The following is a 13,746-nucleotide window of genomic DNA, read 5'->3' as shown; positions in this document are numbered from 1 at the left end:
GCTTTTTTTTTTGCCAACTGGAACTGGTTTTCACGAGCTGACTCAACATGCGTTATAAAACCAGAAGACCCACTGCGAGTAGTTCGTCATTGTTGCTGCATCGGCTTCATTAAGGCAGACACAGCTGTCAAAACTTAGTTATCTAATAGGATTGTCTTAAATATTTACCCAAACTATAATAAGCAACCGTTTACAGTAGATGATATTCTAGGAAGAGTTGAGAAGATGATTAAATTCCTACGTTTCCACTGTGTGAACATAAAAAGACAAACGATTTTGCTATATTAAAAGTTACCCGTCCTTTATCATATGAAAATGTGAAAAAAAAATAAAAATTAAAATCCGAAAACAATAAAAATATTATAATAAGATGTATGTCTATGGTACCATTTTTTTTTTGGTTCTTTTCCTTTCCATTCCCTCTGTAATTTATTATAATGTTGTTGCCTCATTGAAGTAAGCTTTACAGAGAGAATGAGAGAGAGGGAGAGGAGGATTTACTGATTACGAGTATAATTGTGGGGCAGCTGTGGAAATCTTGTACATAATTTTTTGATGTTGCGTGCACATATGTGAGATGAAATTTAATAATGAGGCAGTTCAGTATTTACATAGGTGAATAATTATGTAGCGTGTGTGTGTGTGTGTGTTTGTGTTTGTGTTTGTGTGTGTGTGTGTGTGTGTGTGTGTGTGTGTGTGTGTGTGTGTGTGTGTTAAGGAATTTAGAGGCATCTATTTTTGAACATGGTGTCATTTGAAGTGACGCTAACCTTTTTCGACATGGAAATATTGTATATCTTTAAACGTAGCGCCATTTTGCACAATTCAGAGGCAAATAACTTTGATCGTGACATTATTTTCAAGAATTTCAAGTGAAGCTTAGGTAATTATTTATGAAATACATGTTTGAACTTGGTGCCATTTTTTCCCAATTCCCATGAAGCTTAAGTAATTTCACAGTTATATTATGATTCTCTTCCCCTTTTTAATGCCCACCATATACTACGCTGTGAGGGCTTGAAAGGGGGAGAGGGAGGAGAGGGCGTGGCCTGTCATGTGATGATGATGGCATTGCTAAGGGTGATGACGTCATCCATAAGGGTATGATGTCACGTACAAAGAAGGCGAGCACACACTGTGACCGTTTTTGATCCAGAATCGTAATGACTTTCCAACTCTTTACGAAACTTTTTCTCGCAGACAAACTCCATTCCCCAAAATAAAGAAAGGCAATTAATTTATCGCTTACTACATTGTCGCTTTTCAGTAAGGGTTCAGCACATGGCATGACATTTTAATTTATTATGTCTTTATTAGTAAATACATTCACACCATATTTCACAGACAATATCTATCTGAACATACCTGAAAAATTGTATCGTTGTATAACACGTAGTTCGTGGCATATGGCGTCATAAACAGAGAAATGAGTGAAAAAGTAGTTTTGTTTAAAACGGAGTGCACATTACTAAATCTACGCTAATCGAGTGTTCATGTACTGACACGTTCCATGACCTTGGAGACTCGCTCCTCAATTTGGTTCAAATGGCTCTGAGCACTATGAGACTTAACTTCTGAGGTCATCCGTCCCCTAGAACTTAGAAGTACTTAAACCTAACTAACCTAAGGACATCACACACATCCATGCCCGAGGCAGGATTCGAACCTGCGACCGTAGTGGTCTCGCGGTTCCAGACTGTAGCCCCTAGAACCGCTCGGCCACTCCGGCCGGCCCTCAGTTTGGTCCTTCGGAACTTGATGTGAAAATAAATAATAAATAAATAAATAGATAATGAGAACACTTACAGTTAACGACTTCTAACAAACTTTAAATATAATTTCAAACATTTTCTGAACTTTTTCTAGCCTATATGCTTAACGTAAAAAAATGTAAAAAAAACGCACCATGAAGGATTTATTCGAGTGAGATGGAAATCGGTAGATGTGATGTATATGTACCAGTATACAAATGATTATAATTTCAGAAAAATTGGATAATTTATTCAAGAGAAAGAGCTTCAAAAACCGAGCGAGTCAATAATGCGTTGGTCCATCTCTGGCCCTTATGCAAACGGTTATTCGGCTTGGCATTGATTGATAAGAGTTATTGGATGCCCTCCTGAGGCATACAATGCCAAATTCTGTCCAACTGGCTCTATAGATCGTCAAAATCCCGAGCTGGTTGGAGGGCCCTGTCCATAGTGCTTCAAAACTTCTCAATTACAGAGGGACCTGGGGATCTTGATGGCCAAGGTAGGGTTCGGCAAGTACGAAGACAAGTAGCAGAAACTCTCGCTGTGAGCAAACGCTCAATATATTGCTGAAATGCAAACCCAGGATTACTTCCCATGAAGGGCAAAAAATGGGGCGATGAATATCGTCAGTGTAACGTTGTGTTGTAAAGGTGCCACAGATGACAACAAAAGAGGTCCTGCTATGAAAAGAAGTGGCACTCTTGATCATCACTCCTTGTTGTCAGGTCATATGGCGAGGTACAATCAAGTTGGTAGTCCACTACTGTACGGTGTGTCTCCAGCCACGTCTTCAGACCGTAATCTCATTGAGCGGAGCACAGGTGTCTTCAGTGATGAGTCGCGCTTCGAAGTGAGTCCCGATTACCAGCGAAGAGGTGTCTGGAGACGCCACAGACAGCGGTGGGATACCCGCCTGACCGTTGCTCGCCGTACGACCAGAGAATCAGGAGTGGTGGTCTGATGTGTCACTTCACATCATGATAGAACTCGGAACCACTCTTACAGCACAGCTTTTCGTCGACAATAACATACGTACTGTTTGTTCTGAGAAACCATCCTGGGACTGTAACTGAGAACGTCTGTAGCGTTATGGGCATGGATCTCCAACCAGCTCTGGATTTTAACGATACAACACGCTAAATGGACTTAGTTTGACACGATACCCCTCAGGAGGATATCCAACAACTCTGTCGATCAATGCCAAGCCGAATAACGGCTTGCATAATTGCCAGAAGTGGACAAAGGGGTTAATCCTTTCACAGATTGTGAATCTCTTTCTCTTGAATAAATCATTCAATTTTTCTGAAATTACAATCATTTGTTTGTCTGTGCATGTATATCACATCTACCAATTTACCCATTTGGGTAATCCCTTTGTAGTGCGTCTTTTTTTTCTTTTGTCTGAGAGTGTACATAACATTGTAACTCATTTGAAATGTAATCAAGCGTTTGAAACTATGTTGTAGATGGGAGCCCGACACTTACGACATCGGTATTCACATTCATTAAAATATTCCGGGGGATTATGTCGTGGTCGGATGAATTTCTTCTCGAAAACCAACGTTTCGTCTGCGTCTGCGAAGAACATCTTTAAGGGCGTTTTAGTTTTTTCAAAGGCCCGATCTACTCTCTGGCTCGGTATTGACTAAAGTAAATTTCCAGTTTCGCGTTCTACCGCGCAGTGACATGACGTCACATGTCTTGGAAACTAGACCGCAAATGGCCGTTGTCCACTACTGCCATCACCCCATGGTGGAAAACTGGTACATATCTTCTACAGCACCAGAATCCAGATATCCTTCAGTTTCACATTCTCCTGCTTCTGATTAAAATCATTGAGGTGTATAGTAACCTCAGTGTCCTCTTTGTATAGTCTTATATAATATGCGCCTGTGGCTGCTGGTGCCTGAGTCTTAAATCGCTTACGATGTAAATTGTTCCGCAACAGCTGGTGTGACTCTTTCTGCACTTCTACAGTTGCCCTTAAGTTCTTCTAGTCGTTTTCCGACAGCTCTTTTAATAGTAGCCTTGTACACGTGCCCACAAAAAAAACATGTATAAATGCGCTTAAGGGGCTCCGCCTAGACAAGCCATCCATCTGTTCGCAAAACAAATATTACAGAATTGTTTCACGATTACATACTAGCAAGATGAATTCTATGAACAGACGCATGGTGTGTCTATGGGGAGCCCCTTACACTCGGTGCCAGCAAATTTCCACATGGAAAAATTCTAAGAACAGGAATTAGGAACTACCCAAAAAAAAAAAAAAAAAAAAAAAAAAAAAAAAAAAAAAAAAAAAAAAAAAAAAAAAACAGAATACGTCGTTCCATTACTGAGATTATACGTTTGCTTGGTAGTGAGACGGCAGAGAGGAGTTGGATTATTTTCACGAGCGTCTCAATGAGATTAATGCAAAGATTCAGTTCACTACGGAGGAGCAGGTACACAGATTACGTTTCCTTGATGTCTTCAAGAAAGAAGATGGTAGCTTGAGCCCCACGGTATACTGAAAACCCACGCACACGGACTCTTACGTATACCGGGATTCAAATCACCACCCGAGACAAAGGCGAATTTTTATAAAAACTTTAGCGTCTAGAGCGAGAAACATCTGTGGACCGGAGATGCTCACTTCGGAATTGAAGTATCTCATCGACAATTCGTTGTTCAAGAACGGATATTCGTTCGCCGAGGTAACAAGCGCGTTACGATAGCCACGGAAGAATCATAGCGATGTAGAGGCGTCTGCGAGTGTAGTATATATAGCGGTATAGCCCACTGCAGGCTCTGACCACTATCTTATCCATGACTTCCGCCACTCCCGTAGCCAGATATGACATCCCTGTAGCAGGAGCCCGGCATTCCAAGACTCATTCACATCATGCAACAGGAGACAAAACATCTTATTTGACAGATACCATTACCGCCGTGCTCTCACAGCAGTAACAACAGTCTAGAGTTCGCTGTACACTGCTCTGTATGAATGATCTTCGGGCCATCTGCGCACACACACACACACACACACACACACACACACACACACACACACACACACACACAGACTTCTTCCACGCCTTGACACCCCTGCTGCAGATCAGATCGAACACCCTGACAGTGAGACCACCTCCCGTACGACTGGTTCGCACACAGGCCCTTGGTAACAGCGTTTCGTTCTATTTTTCCTGATTGTTGTTTTCACGAGTCGTCCATTCTATTGCCTTGTCTATACCTACTGTATGGAACATAGGAATCGGCGTCTTGGGACTGAGATGACGGACGTCATCTGGACAGCACTTGTGTTTGTGGCTAAAGCCGCCTATGGCTGAGTGTTGTTTTGCTGCCGAGTGAATTCCACATGATTATAGTTGTAATTCCATTTCAGAAAAGCGAAATAGCACATTCTGCTTAAATTTCAGAGCCTATACTTGTATTGTACAAAACATTATGTGAACGTATGATTTGTACGCTACTCTGTGTAACATTCATCAATAACGGAGTTAGACCCAGCTACCTAGTACATCAGCTTCGTTCTGAAGACAGCGGCGGCGTGTTGTGGCACCGAGCCCAAAAGAAGCCAAAACGTCAAGGAGACATTCTGATCACTGAACGCAGCCGTCACTTCACGGAGATTGGTCAATATTGGTACCATGCCTACATGTCTTTGCATAGTGTCCCAGGTGAGCGCTATAGGTTTGAGGTTATGTGACCTACGGGCCCTGTGAGCACTCTTGTGACCGGCGAGTTTTCCTCAAACTAATCTGACACAGTTCTCAGTCTTACTGAAGGTACGGAGGTGCATACATTAGTTCTTCACCGGAGAGAGACTATGATAGCGGTAGCAGGGGATCCATGTAATCCCAGAGTAAACGTTTTCCACGTAAGAACAGACCACCTGCTAGAATGGTTCGCTGTTGGCAAACATGATATGCCGTCTCATGTCATTCTCGAAGTACTCGCATGCCACCAGTACCGATAAGTACTACGATGAACTAGTGCACGTGTTTTCACTCTTCGGGTGACCAATGACGGTGATTCTGCTTATGTGCCAGTTTTTGTACCATATGTACAGTGAGCACAGTTACACTTGTGAGGCCGTGGGTTGTGTGCTCCACGGTAAGTAGGTGTGTCTAAATCATCTGGCTGCTCAGTGATCACCAAACGTTGTGACCCACCTCAGGCGACTCAGATGTAGGTGCCCTTGGCACGGTAAGCCATGAAATCCTAACGCCCGCACGGTCTCGGACATGAAACGTGGCCGTCTGACCATCGTGTGGCCCACTGCCGCACTGACATCACGAATATTCTGTAATATAAACGCTTTCTTTCTTCGACGCAGCGGCTGTTTCTAATTCGGTTTTTCATTGATATATAGCTAACACTTTTCTGCTGTGTTGGCACATGTTTCATTTTCCTACTGAACGGTTTGTTACACGTGGCAACGAGAGACATAATTCTATATAGCAGTCATTACCAAAAATTATTACATCAACTTCTCGAAACGTCATTTCGATGGAGACCAGGAGAGCGACAGTTGTTGGTTAAAAAGAAAGATTAAACACTACAGAGCAAGATCAATGAAAATTTGAGGATCAGCGGTGAAATGTTTCTTTAGTAACAGGAAACCCCTGTGACGAGTACTTCTCCTATTTGGAAGCCCCAAATTGCAGCTCCCACGTGTACAGTGTAATTACATGTCGAGCAGATGTTTAGAAGGCTTGCTAAATACTAATAAATTAAGAGTGAGGACAGAAGGAAGATAACGAAAATAGTACGAAAATATTATTTGCGAAATTATCAATAAAAATCTCGTTGATGAAACAAATTCAAAAGAGGAAAAAGTGAAGGAGAAGGATATAGATTGCAAAAACTGTCGTTAACACTTGGAGAGCGAGACAGAAGTGTAGTGCGCGGTAGTGTGCCTCATCCACCAGACGAAAATATCGGTACGTAGACAGAGAAGAATTCGGCAGACGTTGACACGCGTAAGCACTGACTGGCAGGTGCAACGACAACAGTTTTTATATCGAATATAAAATACATCGGGTCTGACTAATATAAGTGAGAACAGCTGGTCACGAAGCAATGTGTTTGTTACTGGAAACACACTCGTTACCAAATGGTTCAAATGGCTCTGAGCACTATGGGATTTAACATCTAAGGTCATCAGTCCCCTAGAACTTAGAGCTACTTAAACCTAACTACATCACACACATCCATGCCCGAACTCATTACCAGAAATTAAAGAGAAAACAAAATAATAATGCTAAGTCAAAAGGCTAGATTGTTTTCCTTTATTTTATTTCGATTCCCCCCTCAGAAGAAGGGCAGGCAAAAGCAGCGTAATAGAGGTGATAAAATGGTGACTGTTTAAAACTGGTACATGGCGAAAAAGTTGTGAAGAAAACAAAAAAATGTTCAAATGTGTGTGAAATCTTATGGAACTTAACTGCTAAGGTCATGGGTCTCTAAGCTTACACACTACTTAACCTAAATTATCCTAAGGACAAACACACACACCCATACCGAGGGAGGACTCGAACCTCCGCCGGGACCATGAAGAAAACATAAAAAACAAAGAGGTCCGTGGTGCTGATTAAAAACACTTAGTAAATAGACAGGTACAATTGAAAAACACGGTGACAGTCTGCTTTCTGTTTGTAACACTCACAACACTGAACACTCACGGAAAACACTGCACTAGAGAGTATGAAGGCATATGAGTATGGCACTGCACTAGAGAGTATGAAGGCATATGAGTATGGGGGGAGGGGACCCAGACAGATGAGGGGGGGAGAGGGCACAGAAAAAGGGGGGAAGCAGGGCAGAACGCGAGAAAGGAGTGGGGAAGACAGTGGAGGGGAAAGAAAAAGGACTCGGAGGGGGTGGGAGAGAATAAGGGAGTGGGTAGGTGGACAAAAAAACAGGATGGAAGGGGAGGAGAGGGAGCCCAGAAAAGGACAGAGGGAGGAAGCCACCTCGGGAGAAGAATGAAGGGTGTAGAGGTGGAGGGTAGGATGGAAACAACGGTGTTGGCGCGGCAGTAGGCGGGGGTTGGAGAGGAGAGAAGCAACCAGGCGATGAGGGGGATCAAATCAGCGGAGGTAGGGAGGATGCAGATATGTTCGAGGAAAAGGAGCAGATGGGGGAAAGGAATCTGGTCATAGAGGATCTGCGTTGGGGACGGGAAAAATTATTTTTTTTTTCCTTTATTGTTATTTCAACACCTGTACATCAGGTAGGCTGGCAGCAGCATCTTACGCTGCTCTTCAGCCTCGGAGTTAACAATGAGAAAACATAAAGAAGACACATAAGAGATTGAACAAATTGGCAGGGAAAAAACAGTAGACACAGAATACAAAAAACACGAAGCTGTTCACACTCAACGAGAAACACACGAAAAACTGTCGGCACGGCGCACAAACACAGAGGATTTCAACGGCACAGGTGAACGTTGGAGTGTAACGGCGAGCACTAAACACAAACACGATGGCACACACACGAGAAACGGATGGTGATCTCCGGCACGCGAATGTCCACGTAACGTGTGCGAGTCTGGGGACCTGCCAAGAGGGGAAGAAGGGGGAGGGGGAGGGAGAGGGGAGAGCAAAGATGCCAATGGCAGAGGAGATGGAGGAGGAATGGACGTATGGGGGAAGGGGAAGCCCAGGGAAGGAGTGGGGAGAAAGGGAGGAGGGAGGGAAGGGGGAAAGAAGTGAGAGAGGGTGCCCAAAGGAACAAACACAGGAAGAGGGAGGGAGGATCAAAGTTGGCAGGTGGGGTAGGTGGAGGTTAGGAGGGCATCATCAGGGAGAGGGAGCTGTCGAAAGCCAACTTGGAAATGGGTGTGGAGAGTGGAGAGATTGAGAGCAGGTGGGACATGGAGGTACAGATGTGGCAGCGGACAGGGGCGGGAGAGGATGGGAGAGACCAGCGGATGAGGAGGATCGAGTTTATGGGAGGTGTAGAGGATCCGTATCCGTTCGAGGAAAAGGAGGAGGTGGGGGAAGGGAATAAGGTCGTACAGGATCCGCGTGGGGGAGGGGAGACGGATGCGATAGACGAGGCGACGAGCATGGCGATATGAAGGGATTTGTAAAAGGTAGGGGGAGTGGAGGTCCAGGCAGGGTGGGCGTAGCAAAGGATAGGACAAATGAGGGATTTATAGGTATGGAGGATGGTGGAGGGGTCCAGACTCCAAGTACGGCCAGAAAGGAGCTTGAGGAGACAGAGGTGGGAGCGTGCCTTGGCTTGGATCGTCCAGAGGTGGGGGGTCCAGGAGTGGCAACAGTCAATAGTGACCCCAAGGTACTTAAGGTTGGGGGTGAGGGCGATAGGACGGCCATAGAGGGTGATGTAGAAATCGAGGAGGCGGAAGAAAGGGGTGGTTTTGCCTACAATGATCGCCTGGGTGGATGGCGACAGAAGGGGCGTGGGCCTCCACGGCCTCAGACAAGGTCTGCTGGAGAAAGGAGGCGGCATGGGTAATATCATTAGGGTGGTGGTAGGGGTGGCCATCGACCTGGGTGGATAGGGTATCCCGGTAGGCATTCCACTCGGCACTGGAATAATCATGGATGTACTTCGGGGGAGGGTCATGATGGGGGTCGGGGCAGGGGTGATGACCGTCTGAAATGGTGAGGAGATGGTCACTACCAATGGGGTCCAGGACATCCACCGTTATGCGGCCAAGGAGGTTAGGGGAGGAGAGGACGACATCAGGAGTGAAGTCGGATTCCGGGCGGGTGTGCTGGGGAATGGGGACGAAGTCGCCTTGAAGGGAGGAGAGGAACCGATGCCACCGCCATAACTGGGTGGCGGAATGACTATGGATGTTGACGTCAGCGGCGATCGCGTAGGAGGAGAAAGTACGGTCAATGTGGGAGAAGAAGTCAAAAGGATCAGGTGTTCTGTGGGGTCAGGAAGGAGAGGTTGGAGCCGAACTGGGATCTGGCGGTGGTGACCAATGGCAACTCCACCACGCGCTATCGGGAAGGGATTGTCGGAGCGGTGAAGGAAGTAGGGTGAGGTATGAATGGTGTGGTGGGGCTGAAGAAAGGTTTTATTGAGGGAGAAGGCATCCACGCAGTGGGTGGTGAGGGCATCCATGAAGAGGTTCTTGTTGGTGGGAAGGGAACGGATGTTGTTGAACGGGATATGGTGCTGTCGCGCCATGACAGGGATTTAGACCAGGGTGTCGAGACGGGAGAAGGTGAAATGGGCCTGGTTGTGGGAGTAGGTGGCACACATTTTAAGGTGGAAGACGGAACGGGCGGCGAGGGATATCTGCCGGAGGGTGTGAGGGCACTGGAAAGGGTGGACATTCTATAGAACGATGGTGAGGAACATGATGATGTCCTCAGCAGTGGGGGGGGGGGGGGGGGGTGGGGTAGAGGACGAAGGGAATTGCCAGGAGGGGTGGGGGCGTCCAGAGGACGGACAGGGATGGTGAGTTCGGGAGTGGTGGGAGGGGGTCAGGCTTTACATTTCTGCGAGTATGTGGGATGCGGGAGATTACAGGTATTACAGGAGGGAGGGGACTGAAGGTTAGGGCACTGCCGGAGGAAATGTGCTTGCTTACAGTGCGGGCAGGGGGGGGCCTCACGGCACTCAGATGTTGTGTGTGCACTGTAACGCAGACACCTCTGGCAGTGGAGGGATTGAGGAGGGGAACGTGAGGGGTCGACTTTGTATCTTTGGTGGAAGAGGAGGGCACCCTCCTTCAGGAGGCAGTCAATGGAGGGGGCGTCTTCCGAAAAAAACCTGCATAAGGCAGGTGGGGCCAGCAGAGTTAAAAATGCGGTGGACCGCCCAGACCTCCAACGAGGGATGCACCTTGAGCTCCACCAACACCTCCTCCTCCGTGATCGTCGGACTAAGCCGAGTGATCATGGCAGTGAGGGTCGGCGGGCGACGTGGGGGTTGGGGTTGGCGGGTACGAGACGGGGAAGGAGCAGGGGTGAGGGAGGCGTTGGGGCCAAACCGGGTGATGGGGATGCGGGAAAGGATGTCAGTATGAAGGAGGAGATGAGTCTCGTTGGGGAGTGAAGAGGGAGATGGGGGCTCCAGGGAAGTGTTGGCGGAGGAGGAGGGAGAGGTTCCGGGCCTCGAGGAGGGAAGGATCGGGATGAGAGAGGAGGTATTTGTAGGAAGAGGGGGGGGAGGAGGAAGAGGAGGTGGGGGAGCAGTGCCAGGTGGGGAGACATCCATAGGTGGTAGTGCCACTAGGGCGTTTGAGGGTAATAGAAGGGTGAGTGGTGACATGCGGGACAGGAGCAAGAGGGAGGTAGCGGGAAGTGGCAGGTCCCGGTGTGGACGCAGGAGCCAGCGCCAGAGATGGCGATGGTGAAGGCGATGGCGACGACGGAGATGACGGTAATGGCAAAGTCGAGGGTGAGAGCTGGGCATGGGTAGTGGCCCATCAGGCCACCACCCTAGTGGGAGCTGCAATGACAGGCTGGGGGAGTGAGGGGAAAGGATCATAGGTGGAGGTGCAGGAGGAAGAAGTGGGGGAGGGGGCGACGAAGAGCGAGGGTGGAGGGAGGGTGAGAAGAGGAGGGATGGAAGGAGGGGGGTGACTGGGCACACCATGTAATGGTGGTGGTGGCGGTGGAGGGGAAGTATAAACTATTGCGGTGGTGGTGGTAGTGGTAGTGGTGGTGGGGGCTGACATGATGACAAGCAGGAACTAATAGAGGAAAACAGGGGACAGACGAAGAAGGACGACAACTGGGGCCAAAGTCCCACGCTGCTGGCGCTGGCAGGAGGCGACTGCTAGCAGGAACGCTGGCTGGCTGGCAGGATCGCCGCAGCTGCTGCTGCCGCAGACCTGACCACCGCTGCCGCAGCTGCTGCTGCTGCTGCTGGCTGGACTGCTGCTGCTGCTGCTGCTGCTGGCTGGCTGGACCGCTGTTGCTGGCTGGCTGGACCGCTACTGCTGGCTGGCTGGACCGCTGCTGCTGGCTGGCTGGACCGCTGCTGCTGGCTGGCTGGACCACTACTGCTGGCTGGCTGGACCGCTGCTGCTGGCTGGTCGGACCGCTTCTGCTGCTGCTGCTGCTGCTGCAGCTGGCTGGCTGGCTGGCTGGCACCTGCAAACCTAACGCTTCGATTAGTGACAGAAATCACTAATCGAAGGGCGGTACTCGTTGCGAGGTACCGCCGGATATCGGGGAATAACTAGACGACACACACCATTTATTTATAATCAGTAAAATAATCAGAAATTATTTTTTTCAGGTTAGAGGTCGAGATTACGAGTACGAATCTTATTCCTTGCCAGATTCCAGACTTGTTCCGTGTGATTTACATGGTGATTATAATTAAACTTTCAAAACGATGCAGAAATAACACCACTGGTCAGAATTACGTCAAATATTATAATTTACAAATTCTACGCCCGTAGAAACCCACTAGTTCTAATGATGTCATTAAACCACTGTAGTTTTAAGAGTATTTTCGTCTATAAATGAATTGCCTTCACGGTTGATCGATCAAGAGCGGGAAAAGTAAATTTTTACGAATATATGACGAGAGGGACATGTGCTTGAGAGATGACTTCCCTATCAATACAAATGCCTGAGAGACGACTTTACTATCAATCTCCTGGACAGTTTTGTTTCTCAAATCAACAGAGTGCGTCATCATGCAGTACCACAGGTGATGTAGTTTTGTTGCTCGATTTCCTTACACTGCCACCAAAAGGTGTCTTAGTTGTTGGCAACAAATTCCAGCTGTGTTGCACACACCCCGTGGGGCAGAATTCGTAGCCCAAAACACACTTTTGGAGCTATCAGATGTAAAATATTATGTTCACACTACTCTTTGCTCGAGTTTACGTCTTTTGGTGGGGCTCAGCCTTTCATTTCTTCTTAGGAAGTTAACGATAAAGGCATCATAACACGTCACCAGCAACAGTACTGCATACGAATGCTCAATGAGCGACCTGATGACGTTCAATAATAGTCACTCCATGATTTTTGTTGTTTCGAATTAGAGCATGCAGTACTCCTACGCCAGACTTCTGAACTTTGCCTGTTGATTGCAAATGTCGCATGATGGTGAAATGGTAATCTATCACATGTATCAGTAGTCGAGACTTCCTTAATGAGGAAAATCATTCATGCCAGAACGATCTTTGTTGAAACAAGAATATCTTTTTCTGGCGTATTTTTCCCAAAAGCACTCGCTCCACACACAGTTCAAATCTTTCTAGTTGCCTCCTCTGCATTCACCCCTCTGTTATACCAAAAGTAAACGTTGTGTTGCAGATGTTACACCTTCTTCCACTTGCGACTCAGTTTTACAATGCTTAACCGTAGTTCATGATTTTCAAGTATGCAAAATGCAATGCTTAACTGCAAGATGATAACTAGAACTTCAAATTCGAAAATGACGGTTAAAACATATACTGACAGCGTCGCGCCGCGTTCACATGGGCGGCGCCGGATTTCAGGAGGCGGGTGGCGTCTGGCCGGTGGCCGGTAGCCGCTGCAGCGCGAGGAAACGCTCGAGCGTAAGCTGTTATGATCGCGACGCAGCCACGAGCTGTCCTGCGGAATTGTTTCTGGAATACTTGTTATTGCTGGTGGGTAGAATGTCAAGCGAATTATCTTCGATGTTCAATCAAACTCATAACTTTATACGAGGGCCGAAATGTAGTAAAAAAAAATATATACATATAGGTGGACGCGAACAGGCGACTATCAGTTTAGAATGCACGACTATTACCGCCAGACCCCGGGCTCACACAGTGCGAGCACACATCGGAAGTAGACAACACTTCCTCCTAACACTTCCGCATCTTACGGTGTTGCCAGATTGTGCAGATGGCCGGACTTAGAGTTGTCAGGGGCGGCCAGTTTTATTGGCCACCTTAAGTGAACGACTCGGACTTAGTCTCTGTGGCGGCCGGCCGGCGGCCAGTTTTTATGTCTAAGACTGTACACTGATGAGCCAAATCATTATGGCTACCTGCTTAATAGCTTTTTTG

The sequence above is a fragment of the Schistocerca americana genome, chromosome 5 (assembly GCF_021461395.2).
Source record: "Schistocerca americana isolate TAMUIC-IGC-003095 chromosome 5, iqSchAmer2.1, whole genome shotgun sequence".
NCBI lineage: Eukaryota > Metazoa > Arthropoda > Insecta > Orthoptera > Acrididae > Schistocerca > Schistocerca americana.
Note: the sequence above shows the minus strand (reverse complement) of the source record.